The 12,500-nt window shown below is 40.4% G+C and overlaps 1 pseudogene; it reads left to right on the forward strand.

Moving 5' to 3' along the window:
* LOC133544966 (metabotropic glycine receptor-like) overlaps nt 1-12,500 on the forward strand; it is a 190,900-nt pseudogene that overhangs the window by 160,176 nt on the left and 18,224 nt on the right.

A 12,500-nucleotide genomic window follows, 5' to 3' on the forward strand; every position in this document is an offset into this window, starting at 1 on the left:
CACACACACACACACACACACACACACACACATTCACTTACGGCCCCCTGGCCAATTTTTAACCCAATGCAGCTAAACAGTTTGGAGACCCCTGGTTTAAACCCATTTTTAGCTGATGTATTCTCCATGAATAATTCTCACTACACTTGTTGTCTTTAGGGGGAAGAGAAAATAATCCACACTCTGTAAACACACCAGCCTCCACCAGCTACCTACCGCCTTGTGTCTCATTTCTAATGAGCTAAATCCTTATTAGTAAACAAAAACAAACAAATGCATTGTCTTGTAATTGAATTCTCCTCCCGCTCTGTCCAGAGTGTTGAAGGTGTTCCTGTCCCGCACGGCCCAGAGGACGCCCTACATGACCAGCTGGCGAGTCCTGAGACTGCTGACGGTGATCCTGCTGGTGGTGCTGTGGTTCCTGGTGGCCTGGACCTCTGCGATGTGTCAGAACCCGGCGCTGACCCGGGCTTTGATCGCAGCTGGCTTGTCCACGGAAGGACTTCAGTTTAGCATGTGCCTGCTGGACCGCTGGGACTACATGATGGCTGTGGGTGAGTTGGGTTAGTTACTGAAAAACCAGTAACTAGTTGATGATGAGATCGACTGTGTATTACTTTCTTGTAAAACATTTATTCAGCATTTCTCTATGGCAGAGGGTTTTCTTTACCTTGCTTTCCATGTTTATGTACTCACTGTGTCCAGGTACGTGGAAAATGTTTTCCCTGCCATTTGCATGTTTGTTTATGTACTCACTGTGTCCAGGTACGTGGAAAATGTTTTCCATGCCATTTGCATGTTTGTTTATGTACTCACTGTGTCCAAGTATGTGGAAAATGTTTTCCATGCCATTTTGCATGTTTGTTTATGTACTCACTGTGTCCAGGTACGTGGAAAATGTTTTCCATGCCATTTGCATGTTTGTTTATGTACTCACTGTGTCCAGGTACGTGGAAAATGTTTTCCATGCCATTTTGCATGTTTGTTTATGTACTCACTGTGTCCAAGTACGTGGAAAATGTTTTCCATGCCATTCGCATGTTTGTTTATGTACTCACTGTGTCCAGGTACGTGGAAAATGTTTTCCATGCCATTTGCATGTTTGTTAATGTACTCACTGTGTCCAAGTATGTGGAAAATGTTTTCCATGCCATTTGCATGTTTGTTTATGTACTCACTGTCCACTGTGTCCAGGTACGTGGAAAATGTTTTTCACGCCATTTGCATGTTTGTTTATGTACTCGCTGTCCGCTGTGTCCAGGTACGCGGAAAATGTTTTCCATGCCATTTTGCATGTTTGTTTATGTACTCACTGTGTCCAGGTACGTGGAAAATGTTTTTCACGCCTTTGCATGTTTGTTTATGTACTCACTGTGTCCAGGTACGTGGAAAATGTTTTCCATGCCATTTTGCATGTTTGTTTATGTACTCACTGTCCACTGTGTCCAGGTACGTGGAAAATGTTTTCCACGCCATTTGCATGTTTGTTTATGTACTCGCTGTCCACTGTGTCCAGGTACGTGGGAAATGTTTTCCACGCCATTTTGCATGTTTGTTTATGTACTCGCTGTCCGCTGTGTCCAGGTACGTGGAAAATGTTTTTCACGCCATTTGCATGTTTGTTTATGTACTCGCTGTCCGCTGTGTCCAGGTACGTGGAAAAGGTTTTTCACGCCATTTGCATGTTTGTTTATGTACTCACTGTGTCCAGGTACGTGGAAAATGTTTTTCACGCCATTTGCATGTTTGTTTATATACTCACTGTCCACTGTGTCCAGGTACGTGGAAAATGTTTTTCACGCCATTTGCATGTTTGTTTATGTACTCACTGTGTCCAGGTACGTGGAAAATGTTTTTCACACCATTTGCATGTTTGTTTATGTACTCACTGTGTCCAGGTACGTGGAAAATGTTTTCCATGCCATTTTGCATGTTTGTTTATGTAGTCACTGTCCACTGTGTCCAGGTACGTGGAAAATGTTTTCCATGCCATTTTGCATGTTTGTTTATGTACTCGCTGTCCGCTGTGTCCAGGTACGCGGAAAATGTTTTCCATGCCATTTTGCATGTTTGTTTATGTACTCACTGTGTCCAGGTACGTGGAAAAAAATTTCCATGCCATTTTGCATGTTTGTTTATGTACTCACTGTCCACTGTGTCCAGGTACGCGGAAAATGTTTTCCATGCCATTTTGCATGTTTGTTTATTTAGTCACTGTACACTGTGTCCAGGTACGTGGAAAATGTTTTCCATGCCATTTTGCATGTTTGTTTATGTACTCACTATCCACTGTGTCCAGCTACGTGGAAAATGTTTTCCATGCCATTTTGCATGTTTGTTTATGTACTCACTGTCCACTGTGTCCAGGTACGTGGAAAATGTTTTCCATGCCATTTGCATGTTTGTTTATGTACTCACTGTGTCCAGGTACGTGGAAAATGTTTTCCATGCCATTTGCATGTTTGTTTATGTACTCACTGTGTCCAGGTACGTGGAAAATGTTTTCCCTGCCATTTGCATGTTTGTTTATGTACTCACTGTCCACTGTGTCCAGGTACGTGGAAAATGTTTTCCATGCCATTTGCATGTTTGTTTATGTAGTCACTGTCCACTGTGTCCAGGTACGTGGAAAATGTTTTCCATGCCATTTGCATGTTTGTTTATGTACTCACTGTGTCCAGGTACGTGGAAAATGTTTTTCACGCCATTTGCATGTTTGTTTATGTACTCACTGTGTCCAGGTACATGGAAAATGTTTTCCATGCCATTTGCATGTTTGTTTATGTACTCACTGTCCACTGTGTCCAGGTACGTGGTAAATGATTTCCACGCCATTTTGCGTGTTTGTTTATGTACTCTCTGTCCACTCAATCTATCTAATCCATCAACAAACTTGCAGCATTTCACTCATGCAATTGTTTTGTAGTTTTTTTTTGGCTTTTGAAGCTGTGGAGGGGGGCGTGGCCCACGGACCTGCAGCGAAGCGGGGTGTGCCAGGACCGGCTTCGCGATCAGTGACTGGTGAGTAGATAAGCAGGCCCAGGTGGGCCATCTACGCACCTGTCACTGATCTCGAAGCCGGTCCTGGCACACCCTGCTTCGCTGCAGGTCCGCAGGCCACGCCCCCCCTCCACAGAAGCATTTTTTTAACCGTCTTTTGGTGTTTTTGTGGGTAATCCTCATTTGTTATCTTCGTAACGGCAGACTTTGCAATATACACTATATTGCCAAAAGTATTTGGCCACCTGCCTTGACTCACATATGAACTTGAAGTGCCATCCCATTCCTAACCCATAGGGTTCAATATGACGTGGGTCCTCTTTCTGTAGCTATTACAGCTTCAACTTTTCTGGGAAGGCTGTCCACAAGGTTGCGGAGTGTGTTTATAGGAATTTTCCACACACTGATGTTGGTAAAGAAGGCCTGGCTCTCAGTCATCCCAAAGTTGTTATATCGGGTTCAGGTCAGGACTCTGTGCAGGCCAGTCAAGTTCATCCAAATCAGAATCTGTCATCCATGTCCCTATGGACAGTGGCGTCTCCACTGCTCTAGAGTCCAGTGGCGACATGCTTTACACCACTGCATCCCACGCTTTGCATCGGACTTGATGACGCATGGCTTAGAGGCAGCTGCCCGGCCATGGAAACCCATTCCATGAAGCTCTTTGCGTACTGTACGTGGGCTAATTGGAAGGTCACATGACGTTTGGAGCTCTGCAGATGATTTAGGACAAAGTATTTGTTGTGTGGTGCCTCAAAACCGTTTTCTATATTTCCCGGGGAATTAAATGAGGAAAAATGGAGGGTTTCCTGTTCCTGTTACAATGTCAAACGAAGCGGAACATCTTGTCGACGAGTGTAGGAGGAGATGAAAAAGACGGAATCAACGGCGGGACTGGCGTTGAAACGCAACAATCCCCGCGTATTTGGCGTGTGCAGAAACAGGAAACGAAGGGAGGTTGCCGGTTGCCGTGACAACCGGGGTGTGGGAGGGGGGGGGGGGGGGGTTGGGCGGCACACGATGCGTTGAGGCTCTTTGCTTCAAACAGGAAGCACCCTGCGAGGATGCTTTCGGAAAGAACAACAACAACAAAAAAAAACAGCATGTCGTCCTGGGAGAGCACTCGACTTGCTCAAGAGCACTCCGTTATTCGGGACGGATCCGAGAACCGTAACCGGGATTTATCGCGCATGAGGATCTCCACAGGCAGGGGTGTAATCTAATGATGCACGCACCCGCTATATTTGTCAACATTAATAGACTGGAGCCACGGAAAAATACTCTATGGACTCTAATAGGGATGTACGGTATACCGGGTTCAAGTCAGGACTCTGTGCAGGCCAGTCAAGTTCATCCAAATTAGAGTCTGTCATCTATGTACTTATGGATACTAATCGAAATACATTATTGGGTATGAAATAGAGCTCACGCTAGACTTAATCATGCCACTTGCAGTGTAGGTCATGAAAAGACCTTTTTTTGTCGTTTTTCAGTCACTCATTAGATATGTTGAGAAAATGCAGTAAATTGGCGTCATATGGTCCTGACCTGACACATGAAACGAGATGAATTGGCCGCGAAACGGCAGTAGAGTGTAGAACAAGGGTCCCCAAACTAACCTTCATCCAAAATCCGGCCCGCGGGAGTCCCAAGTTAAAATATTTGAATTGGAATTTTATTTTTGTATTTCACTTTTTTTTTTAAATCTGTCCTTTCTCATCCATTTTATACTGCTTGTTACTCTCGCTGTCTCCTAGCCACCCAGGCAAATTGTATTGTTTAAAAAATGCATTTTCCTGTGATATCATTGCGCTCAAAATAATACATTATATATATATATATATATATATATATATATATATATATATATATATATATATATATATTATATATATATATGTCTGCGATGAGGTGGCGACTTGTCCAGGGTGTACCCAGGCTTCCACCCGATTGTAGTTGAGATAGGCACCAGCGCCCCCCGCAACCCCAAAGGGAATAAGTGGTAGAAAATGGATGGAGATATATATATATATATATATATATATATATATATATATATATATATATATATATATATATATATATATATATATATATATTTATCCGTTATACATTGCTCAATACCATGGTAGAAAAGAATATACACAGAGGCTATTTCATCCCTACAAGCCTGATTAGCAGATTTCCCTGCTCTTCAGGGGATTCTATTATATATTTTATTACAAAATCCCCTGTTTCGCAGGTTTCCCTACTCTTCAGGGGATTTTATTATATATACATCCATTTCCTATCGCTTATCCCTTTTTGGGTCGCGGGGGGTGGGGGTGTGGGGGGGGGGGGGTTTGCTGGAGCCTATGTTATTATAAAATCCCCTGAAGAGTGTGACGCTTGGCTGGCATCGTGGTGTGGTTTTGTTCTCTCGAATGATGCAGTCAGAATGGACACTGCGTGAAGGTAAGAAATGAAGATTTATTATCACTAACAAATTAGACTAGGAACAAAAAAACTTGCACAAGGCAATAAATACAAAACAAACAGAACCAGCATGGGAGCTAGAGGGAACAAAAAGCGCTAGCATGTGAGCTAGGGGACAAGCAAACAGAGGAATAGCGTGGAAGCTAACAAGAACGGAAAGTCTTTTACCATGAGCGGGAATAGCGACGTCACCTGTTGCATCGATCAGCAAACTAGAATGCGAGAGGGAGTAACGAAAAAGGCAGGCTTAAATAAGGAGAGTCATCACGAGGCAGGTGCGCGTCAAAAACAAAAGGCAGGTGACACTAATGTGTAACTATGGCAACGGAACAAAACAGGAAGTGCCACCAGGAACTAAGGAAGTCAAATAACAGAACACGATACAAAGACGGAACTAAACAGAATATGACATGATCCAAGTAGCGGATCATGACAAAGAGCAGGGAAACCTGCAAAACAAGCTTGTAGGGATGTTTTATTTCCTGACCTGATGTATATTTTAACCCAATGCGGCCCCCCGAGTCAAAAAGTTTGGAGATCCTTGGTGTAGAATATCTTAAACATATCTCCAACATTGACCACAGCTTTGCGGAGTAGCGCTTTCCATCATTTCCAGCAGACTACATTAACTCCGAGTTCCACCCTATGTGTTGCCCACTGCGACAATAGGCATAAAACTAGGCTAGAACTAGTGATGAGGCGTTCATGCGCACTGCGTAACTCTGAGCGTTGGGCAGGTAGCCTTACACTTTCTGCTTTTTCCATGGTTGCAAGCAAATCCACCCTGGGGCCGAAGAAAGTTGTGAGTGCGAGGACTTGAAACGTGACAGTGTTTCAATTTGATGTTGTTTGCTTCCTATAGCGGAGTTCCTGTTCCTGCTGTGGGGCGTCTACCTGTGCTACGCCGTCCGAAGCATTCATTCGGCGTTCCACGAGCCGCGGTACATGGCGGTGGCCATCTACAACGAGCTCCTGCTGTCGGCCGGCTTCCACGTCATCAGGTGGGGGCGGAAACTGCTGGAAAATGTCTCGATGTCAGCGCAAAGTGTAAAAAAAAGTCAAGTTATTGAATGACTTTGAACACGTTTAAGATGGTATGTGCTCATAAAAATGTTAAAAATAATTAATGTATATTTTTTCTAACATTTAAACAAGAGGTATGTGTAGATGGCAGTCACACATAAGAGATATGTGTAGACTGCAATATGATGGCAGTCAAACACAAGAGATATGTGAAAACTACAATATGATGGCAGTCACACATAAGAGATACGTGTTGACTGCAATAGGATGGCAGTCACACATAAGGGATACGTGTTGACTGCAATATGATGGCAATCACACATAAGAGATACGCGTAGACTGCAATATGATGGCAGCCACGCATAAGAGGTACGTGTAGACTGCAATATGATGGCAGTCAAACATAAGAGATAGGTGTAGACTGCAATATGATGGCAGTCAAACATAAGAGATATGTGTAGACTGCAATAGGATGGCAGTCACACATAAGAGATATGTGTAGACTACAATATGATGGCAGTCAAACATAAGAGATACGTGTAGACTGCAATATGATGGCAGTCAAACATAAGAGATATGTGTAGACTGCAATAGGATGGCAGTCACACATAAGAGATATGTGTAGACTGCAATATGATGGCAGTCAAACATAAGAGATACGTGTAGACTGCAATAGGATGGCAGTCACACATAAGAGATACGCGTAGACTGCAATATGATGGCAGTCACACATTAAAGATACTTGTAGACTGAAATGTGATGGCAGTCACACATAAGAGATACGTGTGGATTGCAATATGATGGCAGTCAAACAAAAGAGATGCGTGTAGACTGCAATATAATGGCAGTCAAACATAACAGATACGTGTAGACTACAAAATGATGGCAGTCAAACATAAGAGATATGTGTAGACTGCAATATGATGGCAGTCAAACATAACAGATACGTGTAGACTACAATATGATGGCAGTCACACATAAGAGATACGTGTAGACTGCAATATGATGGCAGTCAAACATAAGAGATACGTGTAGACTGCAATATGATGGCAGTCAAACATAAGAGATATGTGTAGACTGCAATAGGATGGCAGTCACACATAAGAGATATGTGTGGATTGCAATATGATGGCAGTCAAACATAAGAGATATGTGTAGACTGCAACAGGATGGCAGTCACACATAAGAGATATGTGTGGATTGCAATATGATGGCAGTCACACATTAGAGATACGTGTAGACTGCACAATGATGGCAATATGACTCAAGTAAACAACACCAACATTTTATATGTCCCATTGAAAATATAGAACATTACACACGGAGCTCAAAAATCTATTAAAATATTCTAGTACAACTTTAGTAAGCTATGAATCTACCTACGAGTATTATTATGGTGTGTGTATAAAGTAAGACATATTATCTGGCGTTTTTTTTTTCTCGCAATATCATGCAAAAGCAACTTTTCTTGCCTTCTGGTACCTGCTGATCCGTATTCGGGATCTGCATAAGTCCTGAAAATGTGTTGTATATGGACTAGGGGTGTGTATCATCATAAACTATGCAACATTTTGACCAAATAACCACCATTACATGTTATGTAGACCACAAGGAATTGTTTACAATTAAAAAAAATATATATAATATTAATATGACCCCTTTAATGCGTCTTATATATGGGAAAAAATAGACTGTCAGGTTCAAACACTGATGACATCTATTAAACAGGACAAGAAGCAAGGAATTAAACAGAGACAGAATTAAATTTGGCTCAATTGAGGAGAGACGTCTGGACTGCACTCTTGCACAGTCTCACAAAGATTGTACGCCTCCTCTTTTATTTGGACTTTCTCTAACTACATGGCAACAGCTGTTTCTAAGGCACGGGGGTCATAAACAGCCATTGCCTTGGATTAAAACAGTTCAACGAAAAGGTCGTAAAACAGTTCAAAGCATGGAGGGGAGTCAGGTCCTGCTAACTCTTCGCTTTGTAGATCCCGGGTCAAGACAATAATATTTCATGCGACAGGAAAACACCAACAAAACAGGAAGGGCCACCAAAATAACAGCGCAAGACAGGAACTAAAGCACTACACCCAGGAAAACACTAACAACGTCAAAATAAGAGCACGAAGACCTGGTGGAGCTTCATTTTTTAAACGTTTTTAATGAAAAAAAAATGTGCCTTTCCTCAAAAAAGGTTGAAAACACTAAACTAGAAGGACACATGAAGACTTAATAAGGTGATTTTATTGTTTTAATTTTTTTTAAAGACACATACTCAAAGGAAGTGTGTCCGTCATGTAGCAGGATGCTATCTGACTTTGACTGCTCATGTGAAATATAGCGACTTTTATTTCCCCCAGGGTTTTTTTTTTATCTAGTTTGCACATTCTGCGCCCACACTCATGAATACAACATGAACAATTATTCTAATAAGAGCTGGCTGGTAATGTTTCCTAACGACTCCCGGCTCTGATAATCTGCTGATTCATCATTTAAGTGACAGCGTATCAGCAGAGAATTCATTTCGGACATTTGTGACTCCGTCGCCGGCCGTCTCGACCTTAATACTTGCATGCAAATGTGTTTTTTCTAATCAGTTTTTCAGTATATTTAATTAGTCTTCAGTTTGGTAATCAGCCTGACCTGGGTTGTCATTGTCTTGCTGAAATAAGCAGGGGCGTCCATGATAACGTTGCTTGGATGACAACATAAAACCTGTATGTACCTTTCAGCATTAATGGTGCCTTCACAGATGTGTAAGTTACCCATGCCTTGGGCACTAATACACCCGCATACCATCACAGATGCTGACTTTTCAACTTTGCGCCTAGAGCAATCCGGATGGTTCTTTTCCTCTTTGGTGCGGAGGACACGACGTCCACAGTTTCGGAAAACAATGTCAAATGTGGACTAGTCAGACCACAGAACACTTTTCCACTTTGCATCAGTCCATCTTAGATGAGCTCGGGCCCAGCGAAGCCGGCGGCGTTTCTGGGTGTTGTTGATACATTGGCTTTGGCTTTGCATAGTAGTTTTAACTTACACTTACAGATGTAGTGATGAACTGTAGTTACTGACAGTGGTATTCTGAAGTGTTCCTGAGCACATGTGGTGATATCCTTTACACACTGATGTCGCTTTTTGACGGAGTACCGCCTGAGGCATCCGAGGTCACAGGCATTCAATGTTGGTACATTTCTACATACATATTTTTATGTACATATATATATATATATATATATATTGTATATATATATATACACATACATATATATATATATATAAATGTATGTGTATATATGTGTATATATATATATATATATATATATATATATATATATATATACACATACATATTTATACATACATACACATATATATATACATAAATATATATATATATATATGTATATATATATACACATATATATATATATATTTATATATATGTAACGTCTGGGCGGCATTGTGATGCCAATTTGTTCCATCGACGATGCGTCAAATTACAACACAGCAAAAGGTATGAACTAATCATTTATTTAACAAAAGGTGCTAGAGAACAAAAATACTGGAGCTAAGAAAAGGCAAACAAAAGACGCTAGCATGAAAGCGAGGATAAACAAATCGTAAACTAAACTGGCACATAGGCCCACAAAGGGGAAAACACAACATTTAGCATGAGAGCTAAGAAGGAATAAAATTGCGTAGCGTGAGAGCTCCCGAAAATAATACAGAAATTGCATGTAAGCAAAAGCCAGAGCAGACGTACCGTTGTGTGTGGACAAATTAGAGTCCCAGATAGAAGAATGAAAAGAGGAAGGCTTATAAAGGGAAGGGGATTATTTGTAACAGGTGTGCGGGACCTTGAGTAGCAGGTGAACTAATGAGTGACCATGGTGACGGAACAAACAAGAAATAAGAGGTAGAATGATGGAGTGATACAACAATGGAAACAATAAACAATAATATGAGAAGATCCGAGTACGGATCTTAATAATATATGTATATATATTTATATACACACACACATATATATATATATATATGCTTGTTTGTTTGTTTGTGTGCATGCACACATGTGTGTGTCTATATATATATTTATATACAGATATCTATATCTATATATTTATTTTTGTGTATTTGTGTCCCGGCAGGTTTTCCCTGGCTCCTGGACTTCACCCAGACTGGATGCTGATGCTGATCTTTGCTCACACTCATTTAACTGTCACCGTGACTCTGGGTCTGCTTCTTGTTCCAAAGGTATCTGCGGATAATCACCTGTGTCCACCTCCAGTTCAGTAGCCTTATATATATATATATATATATATATATATATATATATATATATATATATATATATATATATATATATATATATATATATATATATATATATATATATATATACATATATATATATATATTTCTCTCTCTCTCTCTCTCTCTATATATATATATATATATATATATATATATATATATATACATATATATATTTCTATATATATATATATATATATATATGCATATATATATATATATATATATATATACATATATATATATATATATATATATATATATATATATATATATATATATATATAAAAAAATATATATATATATGTATATATATATATATAAATATACATATATATATATATATACAAACCGTTTTAGTCATTCTTGTAATCTGGCTAAAATCTCCCGCGGGCGTCTTTACTCGCCCGGTCTCTTAAGTCTGATGGAAAACATTTAACTGTCCCATTGCGAGAGAGAGAGAGAGAAGCGGCCCATCATCAACGTTTGCGCTCCTTTCCTTCGGTCTTAATTAGGCTCGTCAAGACGTTGGGAGTCGGTGGAGGAGGCGAGGATAATGAAGCGCCACGGGAGGCGTCAAACTCGCACGCCGTCTGGTGCCCAGTCTGGCCCAAATATTTGGCCACGTGCTGCTAGCACTTTCCTTGCCCATGCACAACTCCATCATCTACTTTCATATCATCTATAAATATTATCTATCTCGTGAAAAATCCCGTTTGAAACTGTAAATCCGAAGCCGAACTGAAACGCTAACAGTTAGCTCGCTAGCCAGATAGCGTCGAGAAGTAAACAATACAACTCTTAGGTAGATAGCTGCGAAATGAGATGAAAAAGCTAGCTTGCTAAAGTTAGCCCGTGTCAATTACCAAAATTAGGTAAAAAGCTATCATGCTAACATTAGCATGGTAACAGTTAGCGTGAGTCGATTAACAAAATATTTGACATGGAGGAATTAGTTCAAAAAGATACCATGATAATGTTCGCATGGTAGCAGTTGACTATCAGCAAGGATCGTATTAAGTTTGTAGGTAAAACATATCATAGGTAGAGAGGCGCGAAATTAGATGAAAAAGCTAGCCTGCTGATCCTAGCTTGTGTCAATTACCGTATGTCTGTGGTGTACACCGGCAAAATTATTAAAAAAGCTAGCAGGCTAACATTAGCTTGCTAACAGTTAGCGTGAGTCGATTAACAAAATATTTGACATGGAGGAATTAGTTCAAAAAGATACCATGATAATGTTCGCATGCTAGCAGTTGACTATCAGCAAGGATCGTATTAAGTTTGTAGGTAAAACATATCATAGGTAGAGAGGCGCGAAATTAGATGAAAAAGCTAGCCTGCTGATGCTAGCTTGTGTCAATTACCGTATGTCTGAGGTGTACACCGGCAAAATTGGTTAAAAAGCTAGCATGCTAACATTAGCATGGTAACAGATAGCGTGAGTCGATTAACAAAATATTTGACATGGAGGAATTAGTTCAAAAAGATACCATGATAATGTTAGCATGCTAGCAATTGACTATAAGCAAGGATCGTATTAAGTTTGTAGGTAAAACATATCATAGGTAGAGAGGCGCGAAATTAGATGAAAAAGCTAGCCTGCTGATCCTAGCTTGTGTCAATTACCGTATGTCTGTGGTGTTCACCGGCAAAATTATTAAAAAAGCTAGCAT

Source organism: Nerophis ophidion, linkage group LG28 (genome assembly GCF_033978795.1).
Source record: "Nerophis ophidion isolate RoL-2023_Sa linkage group LG28, RoL_Noph_v1.0, whole genome shotgun sequence".
NCBI lineage: Eukaryota > Metazoa > Chordata > Actinopteri > Syngnathiformes > Syngnathidae > Nerophis > Nerophis ophidion.